General features: G+C 37.5%; 1 pseudogene; it reads right to left on the bottom strand.

Annotated features, from left to right (window-relative positions):
• Nucleotides 1–406: 406 nt before the first annotated feature.
• The window catches only part of LOC139083810 (olfactory receptor 2AJ1-like), a 32,589-nt pseudogene continuing 23,417 nt past the window's right edge, over nt 407–9,578 (bottom strand).

Here is a 9,578-nt window from a genome sequence, read left to right as displayed (position 1 = left end):
CTACTCAGCTCCATGTCTTCATTCCTGTTTCCTGCGTTGCAGACTCACTGGATTCTGCTGAGTCACTGCTGTCTCACTGTCACAGCAAAGGAGAAAGAACAGTAATGGGAGTAGGCAATGGCTCTGAAATCTTCTGTTTGCATGTGGAGTCTTTTACTTTAATTCACACTCCACTTGCCAGTGCAAGTCATACAGTAAGGCTTGCATTAAAAAAAAAGGTGGGAGAGGTGGTTCAAGATGGTGGCTCAGGAAGATCCTGCTCAACCCCTCACACAGAAAAACAAAACCTACAGCTACATATGAAACAACTCTCTCTAAAAAGACCTAAAAACTAGATTAAAAAACTCCTCCACAACAAAGGGTAAAAGGGCCACACCCAGATGGATAGGAGAGGCAGAGCCCATCCTCAGCACAGCAGCCCAAAATTGGGATGGATCTCAAAATCCAGAGCATCTTCCTGAGGAGCAGGGGGTTTGTGCTCCACATCAGGCACCTGGAACATTGGGACCTGCGCTGGAGAGAGGAACTGTCAAAACATGAGGCTTTGAAAACCACTGGGGCTTATGTCTAGGAGACCCAAAGGGCTGTAGGAAACACATTCTACTACTTAAAGGCTCATCTTAGAGAGATGGAGACTTTGATTTTCTTCTCAGGAGAAACTAATAATGGATTTCTTCTCGCTATTGAATATAGGAAATACAACACACACTTCAAGAATTTTCTACTATTTGTATGTGGAAAGATTTTTTGGAACACATTTATAATTTCCGCCCAAACATCTTTACTCTGAAAGCTGTAGATAATAGGGTTGAGTGTGAGTGTGAGAATGGTATAAAGTCTAGCCAGGTATTTCCCCTGGCCTGGAGGGTGGTATGACTTAGGTGTCATGTAAGTGAAAATAAATGGTCCATAGTACATTTTGACCACAACCATATGGAAAAAACAAGTGAAAAATGACTTTTTCTGTGCCTCAGATGTTTTCATTTGGAGAAGTAAGGAGAACTTGGACATAAGAAGCAAATATTAGGGAGAAAGGGATGAGCAGGAAAACGATGCCGCTTACAAAAACTCTTTGTTGATAGTGTGTTGTGTCCATACAGGAAAATTTCAATATTGCAGGGACTTCACTGAGAAAGTGATCAATAGCTCTTGAGCCACAGAAAAGAGGGTGGAGTGTGTAAGCTGTATGAACTACGGAGCTGACAGTCTTAACAAGCCAGGACCCTCTAGCCATGAGAATGCTGACATAGTCACTCATAAGAACGGGATAGTGGAGTGGGTGACAGATGGTTACATAGCAATCATGGAACGTTGCTGCCAGGAGAAGGCACTCACCATCAAGAGGGTGAGGGATAGACACATCTGGAAGCCAAAACCTGCAAAACAAATAGTTCTGCTACCTGACAGAAAGTTAGAGATCCTTTGAGGAACAATATTGGAAATCTACAGGATATCCATACAAGAGAGATGGCTGAGCAGGCAATACATTGGAGTATGGAGTCATGAGTCCTTGTGGATAAGGAGAATCATGACTGTATTTTCTGTTACAATCATAATAAAAATAATGAATATAAAGGAGAAGAAAAGCAGACTTCGGGGAAAGAAGAGAAAAGTTCCAACAGAATGAAGTCACAGGTGAAAGTGTGATTCTCATGTCTTATCTTGTATTTTCCTGTGTTACCTAAAAAATAAAAATGTAAGGAAATAAGAGCTAATTAGGAAAGGAAGAAAACACAGTGTAAATCTGAAACTCATTTGCACCTCTCCGCAAAATAAAAGAGAGCTAGTGATGCATAGTTTGCCATCAGTCAAGGAACTCTCAACCAGCTTTTGAAAAGGAGTGTTTTAAAAGACGAGTATTTATTTGTTTGAACTTGGTGATGACATTCATAATATTGAGTGGACACTTAGCTCTCTGTATAGTCACAAACTCTTAATTCCATACTCTTTACGCAAGTCCAGTCTTTTCCCAAATATCACCTTCTCCTCCACGTCTACCCCTGAAGACCCTATTTATAATCACAATGTTCCCACCAGCAGCCCCACTTTCCTGATCCTCCTTACTGTGGTCATTTTACTTTTTTTCAAATCACTTTTCACCTTTCAGCTGATTAAATAATAAACATATGAGCTATATTTTTTCTTTATTGTCATCTCACCCTCCGGAAATTAACCTTCACAATGGTAAATCTTTGTTTTGTTCGCTGCAAAAAGTCAAATACTGAGAACAGTGCCCGGCACATAGCAGCTGCTCAATGACATTGGTGAAATACGTGGATAAATGAGTGGGCCATGGAACTCAATTTTTCATGCAATTTTTATTTAGATAATGCTTAAAGAAAATGGAATGCATTGTTTCTAAGTCTTTCTAATGATAATAATAATGCAATGCTGTAACAAAAACTGGCTTAATCTATGTTGGTAATTGGAAAGATCACATATTTTAAGTCTGAAAAAATAAAAATTTTGTTCAGTCAAAATCAATAGTCATTATATATTCTTATATATTTTGAATTATATTTTGAGTTGAATTATATTTTATTAATTCCTTATTGAGAGATCATAAGTGTTAATGATATTGTTTTTACATGGATAGTGGTTAACTGTTAGCTTTATAATTTTTTGTGCAAATTCAGTATGTATGACCTATTCCTCAATATAAATAGAAGCCAAGAGGTTTTTGGATATAAGATTTTTTCAAGGAAAATTTTCGTGTGTAAAATTGAGATTTTGCGTCTTTCTATATGTGCAAAATATTTATCACTAGAAAGAGGCAATCCATGAGTTCAGTCAGATCAGTGAAAAAGTAACTTTTGTTTATTACTATTTTCTACATAGACTGTTTTTAGCTTAGGATAGACTTTTTATTTTAAGGTAATATAGACTGTGGTCATGGAAAAAGAAACAGAATAACATTGGCATGAATCATGTGGGCCATTTCATATTGAGAAAATTTAACGCGAGAAAAGAATAGACAGTAATTGTTTTCTAGGCATATCCGAATGTATTCAAACAATAACTACTTCTGATTAAAATGCACGTGCTAGATTTACACTCATATCAACAAAGGCTTCGTTCATGAATAAGTTATGTGGGTCCCTAAATTAATTTCACCAGGAATCCAACTGGTTTGTGTAAGGAGCCAAATTGTTTGATTTTGTCTATGAAACTACTTCAGATGTAGTAGCCTTATTCCAATTAGTGAACCAAACTCTTTTTAGCTGGTTATTATTCAAATGGTCCATTGAGTTCACCCCTGCTTTGAAATCATTTTCTAGCTATAAAGTCATATTCCAAATGTTTCTCTCCTGAAAAAAATAGTCTGATTGTATCATTTACTCAGCGATTGCACTACACTCAATTCATTTTTATCATGATGTATTTATCAAAAATTTCAAAATGTAATATATATCCATTAATTTTTGCAGATCTAGACTGAAAAATATTATTTCACATCAGTTCCAGATCTCTCATTGCACAAATAAATAATACAGAATATTTTTTTAAATTTAGGTTTAACTAGAGGCCTACTGTTTACTAATACTGGTAAGACTACACATTAATAGGTTAAACAATTATTGATATGCTCCTACATTATGTCTTTACATTAAGCTTTAACTGTAAGACAAATAAAAGAGAAAAAACATCAAATCAATTCTTCCTGAAAAATATTTAGTTTAAAAAAATGTTTGTATGAAAGTCCTGTGGAATATTATTTGATTCATGCAGTTATATTTTACATTATATGATAAGACCATTTTTATTTTTTGAACATTTATAAAATACTTGGAATATCAATGACCCGCTTGATAAAATAATTATAAATTCTATTAGAAAATTTTTAAGTATCAGACTTACTGGGTTGGTTACCAACTGATACACAATAATTGAATTTTACTGATAATTCACTGAAATGCAATGGAATTTCACAGGGGAGGCAGAGGTCAAACACTGAATTGCCCTAAATATAGAAGAAATAATGTCATTACTTATTTAAAGGAATTGAAATGGAATGTGGATATAATTGATGTATGATAGACGTTAACTAGTCTAGAAATTCGTATACTATTGACTCAAATAGTTATATTAAGAAAATAGCAATATGCATTAAAACTTCCCTAATGATTTGAAAAGACACAAACAAGAAAATTTAATGCAAATACGCTATCCCAAATATTTTATTTTTTGTCCCATCTGTATACAAAACACTAATCAGACTTGAAATTATATCTGAAATAAATTTCTATCAAATCAGGATTATAACAGTACCTGCCTCATAAGGTTTCTTTGAAGATTAAATGAGACACAAATAACACACATACACATAAACCCACATGCGTACATGCACAGGCACGCACACACACACTCATATAACAGAGCCTGGCGCATAGTACTCAGAAACAGTGATTATTATTGTTTTTAAACTTATTACTGTTTCTACTTTTGCTTTATCAATATATCTTTTATTACTGTGCTATTATTATTTCTTCATGATTTAAATATGCATTTAAGCTATTCTATACTAGAGAGAGAGAGAAAGAGATAATGGGAGAGAAAAAAAGATTCACAATGTGACAGAACACAACTGAGTAAAGTGCATTTAATGAAGTGCATTGGAAGTATAATCGTACTCACTTCCTAGTGAAATAAAATTGGTCCATGAGGCTCTCTGGGGAGTAATCAACTCAGTGTGTTGAATGAGAATGTGTGAGTGGGCTTGTCACCTATGTGCACACACACAGATGTGTGTGAGAGAGCAAAGCACTGCTCCTTATTCTGAAAGAAATCAGCTGAGCTGCTCACAGTTTCATTTTCTGCTAGCCTTTTGATGTTTTCATTAACCACTTTTCGCCCTTCTGACTTTTCAGGGCACTACCTCATATGCAGAAAATTATTGCAGGGTGATCTTACGTCTAGCCTTTGTTGCTTCCACTGTAATTTAAGGCAATCCTGTGATTAGTATCTAACAGTGACATCAAATTCTTTATGTCCGACACTGAACTGTCCAAATGAGTTCCCCCAAACAGGGAATGGCACCACCATGTGCAATTGCCCAAGGTAGAAATCGGAAAATCACCCAGACTCTCTTTATGCCTACTCTTTTCCATCCACAAATCACCATCTCCTGTCTATTCTATCTGTGTCAGTGCCCCTCGTGGATTATTTCCTCTCCGGGGCTGCATACCTTGTGCAGCCACGGCAGCTGTAAAGCATCTATTCTATCCTTCACTTTCAGCTGAGCAGACCTGTATTGGCTCAGCACCACCCACATAAAATCACACACTTCTCAGCCCTCCTTGAAGCTGGTGGAGTGTGGACAATTAAAACAAAAGCGTGGTGGACTGGAGGCACACACTTCTCATTCCTTCATCCTGCTGGCTAGCATCTCTGTGACGGTGGGTGGCCCTGCACTCTTCCTGGAGAAAGCAGACAGAGAGCCATCTCCCGGGATTGTGGAGCAGAAAGCTGTGAGCCGCAGTGTAATGTCTTATTGATCATGACAATGTGGAATTATTAATGAGAAATAGCTCACTGAAATCATTCAAAACTGATCTGGGATGGGAAAAAGCAGGAAGTTTCCCTGTGATAACTGTTTCCCATCCTTGACATTCTTATTGAATTGTAAATTTTTAGGGTCGTGGACCTAGTATAACTCCAGTATGTTTTATTCAAAATGGTTAGCACTTGATCTTATGAGATGGAAATTCAAAGTTTATAATATTGTAATGATAATTCAAGTAATTCTCTGCCTCCAATTTCTCCCCATGTAAATGCACTTTTTGCTCTATTCTGGATCACCCTTCCTGGAACACAGTTTTGAGCATGCAAATACTCTGCTGGGTTACATTCCATGTATATTCCAGTACAATTACTTTTTTTAAAAAAATCATAAATTTCTCTATCTTTACTTTCCATTTCCAGTGAAACTGAAGAATCTGTGTTTACAAGACCTTGTCTTCCTTGTGTGTTTGCTCCAACCTATGTTCCTTCTTCCTCATAAACAGTCTTCTCCATTATTTCCTAGGGCTTCGAGGTCTCCCAACATCTAAAATTTCAGTTAAAGTTCTCCCTCTATGGAGAATCTTTTTGTTTTGTACCTGTTTTCCTTTCTTCTCTTTCTTGCTCACAACTGGACAGCTCTGTCAGGACTGTGTTTGACCTACAGCTTCGCTGTCTGTGTTTAGAGTTGCTCTTTGCACTTTGAACATAACCTATGTGTCTCTTCGTGACCTGGACCTGATGTCCAGCCAAGGTCCTTTTCTCTCACCCTATTAAACTTTACCAGTATTACACACCCAGGAAAGGACAATCTTGCTTGGTCCTTTTATCTTTAGGACACTTGGCTCACCGGCACCTCAGATGCTACAAGCATCCTCCTCCTCGATGGTGTCTGGCCATTGCTCACACCACTCAGGGGTCTACTTCAGTGTCACTTTCTCCACAGCGACTGTGAGGTGGGGGGTGATGCCTCAACCAGTCAAATCAAGATATTTGCTTCAAATTAGCTGCAGATTTTCAGGGAGAAGGGGAACAAACAGTTTGGGAGAAGCATGGAGAAATTAGGAGGACACCTACTGCCTTGAAGTCGTGCACAGTGTGGCTTCTCAGAGAGAAAACAGCCACCCTTGGATAAGATGACATGAGGAGCCGTGTCTCCAGGGGAACCCAGAGAAGGCAGTGAAGGGAACACATGGTGGTAGCTTGTGTAGAAGGAAATGGGGGCGCTGAGGCAGACCAGCGTTCTCCAGGTGCAGCACAACGTCCTGCTGCGACAGAGAGGAGGGAGATGGTCCGATCACCATTAGCTGAGCAACGTGAGATTGAGCTTTTGTGGAAGGAAAAAAACCTGCCTTCTCTGACCCCTCCCCCATCATCCCCTTTGTTCGTAGCATATTTTGTTTCCACTTTTCAGGACCTGAGAGTACAGTGCTGTTAAGTGTTCTGTGTATGGCGTGTCTCTTACACTGGATAGAAGCTCCAGGGCAGACCACTCGGTGGACCCGACCTGCCGCCAGTGTTGAGAGTCTTCTGGGTGTTTTGAGGAGTCAACTGACAAACCTAATTATTCCACAGACTGTGTATTACAGAGAGGAAGATTTAAAAAGACAGAATTGCTTTATCTTAATGATTCTGCTTATTTTCATTTTTGATAGATTCATGAGTCAATTAAATGATCACCAAAAATTTTGAGTATATAAGGGAATATAGCAAAGACATTCAGCTAATTTGCTTGTTTTTTTATGACAGTTAAGGCTTTTTAAGCATTGTTAAAGATCAGGAGACATTGTAAGTGGTTTGCCTTTATTAGCGTCCTAGAGCCGCTATTTTCTGTGATCATCCAAGACCTGTACGGGGCTCACAGAGATTAGTCAGCATTCCCAAGGTCACCTGGATTCATCAAAGCTTCAAGTCTGGAGTTCTGATTATAGAACTCACATTCTAAGTAAACACCATTTTCCCCATAAGTTTTTACCTATTTCACCCAACATCAGGACTCCATTTGGCACCATCATGCTCTTTAGGAAGAAAAAGGATGGCTATTTCTCATGGGTGTGTGTATTGTGGGGGAAAAGGGTGTCCAGTCCCACCTTTAAAACTGACCTGAATTCTACTTGAGGGTTTCACTTGCTGCTTTAAAGCTAAACATCATGGAAGTTCACTTCTTCTTTGTCAGATGCATTTTGGACTTGTCAAAACTTTGTCATCTGCACCGCCTCACATCTCTAACATGCCGTCTGTACCCCTAGGAACGGTATGAAACCTCCATTGTAGCCTGAGTATCACTTTCCTGAAGGACCACAAGACCTTCTAACTCATTTCTTTCACTTCACTGCTTCTTGCTGTCCATTACTTCCATCTCCCCTATTGTGGAAGACTGACAGAACTTTAAACCTGTTTAAAAATAAATAGATAATTTAGTAACTGTAGGGTGTTGGGCAAGTTCTTACCTTAGTTTTTGCTATCATTTTATCCATTTTTAAGTATACTGTCAATACAGTGGCATTGAGTATTTCCACATTGCTGTGCAATCATCACCCATATTAATCCCCACACCTCTTTTTATCTTCTCAATCTGAAACTCTACACCCATTAAACAATAACTCCTCATTCTTCCTTCCCCTCAGCCCCTGACAACCACTATTCTATTTTCTGTCTCTATAATTTACTCTAGAAACCTCAGATAAGTGGAATCATACAGTATTTGGGTTTTTTTGTGATCAGCTTATTTCATTTAACATAATGTCCTCAACATTCATCCATGCTGTCACACGTGTCAGAATTTCCTTCCATCTTAAGGCTGAATAGTATTCCTTTGTATGCATATACTACTTTTAATTTATTAATTCATTCCATCTACCGACATTTGTGTTGCTTTCACTCCAGTTGCACATTTAAGTCTCAATTTAATGGGGTTTTGGTAACAGATGCTTATTTTTTAATTTTGATAAGGTAAACAGATATAGCATAAAAACATAGCAATTTGAGGCTAATTTTTGCTTACATTATGCAGGAGAGGCTCACATGTTTTTAGAGAAAAATTATAACTTACATGAATTTCCAGTCTCTAAAATACTTTTTCTTATTTGAAGTTTCTACTTGTAGGTTAAGTATTTTATCAACTATGAAATCATTAGCTTTCATTTTTTAATAGAGATAAGAGATATATCTATCTATTTTCTTTTTAGGTAAAATAAGTGTATAAAAACTATTAGTCATCATGAATAAAACTGACTAGTCAGCAGGCTAATAGTGCTTAGATTATTACATGGAAAGATCAATTAAATGTGTCAATTAAATAAAATATAAAAAATATTTCCCTAATATTTAACTATTTGTTTAATTATAATTCCTATCTATATTGTCATATTACACAAGTGAGATTATTTTCCACTAAGTTTAATGTTTGTACACCTATGCAAAGATGATTCTAAAGGATAATTTCTAGCAAAATTGACCAAGGATACAAAAGGTGGTGGAAATTTAAAATGAGGAATTACCTCGTCTTGCAGATAAAATATCTACAATGACATTAAATGGATGAAAGCTCAACAGTCTCTAGTGGAGGAAAAGGAAAATTTAATACTCTGAAGATTCTGTCAGTACAATGATGATGCTCCAGCAATGGAGTTAGGGACTGAGTGAGCATTTTGCACTGCTTTATCCACCTTGATAGGTGTTCAAGTATGGAGTGGATAGGAAATGTGGGGGCAAAGGGAATGACCACGGGAGAGGTCGGCTCCTCCTGCCAGGTAACCTCATTGAGTCACGTCACGTCCTTGAGAGTGGATTTGCGTCCCCTTCTTTGCAGCTGTGGTTGTATTTGTTCAACAAGCTAGGACACTTTCAGCTCTAGCAGACCCGAGAGGAAAATTCCTTAAAGATTTATATCCTCTTGGAACTGAAGAATGAATTAATTTATCTCTGTAGTTGGGTGATGAATTGAGGATTTTTATTTTCTCTGTTTTACCCAGTAAAGATTGTGTTTCTATGACTTCGAGGGGAAACACTGTCATTGCACAAAGTGCCTTTTCACAGTTAATGAAAGTCTGTATTATATTTCGTATTATAGTGTTACC

Source organism: Equus przewalskii, chromosome 1 (genome assembly GCF_037783145.1).
Source record: "Equus przewalskii isolate Varuska chromosome 1, EquPr2, whole genome shotgun sequence".
Classification (NCBI taxonomy): Eukaryota; Metazoa; Chordata; class Mammalia; order Perissodactyla; family Equidae; genus Equus; species Equus przewalskii.
Note: the sequence above shows the minus strand (reverse complement) of the source record. Positions and strands in the feature narration are given on the sequence as shown.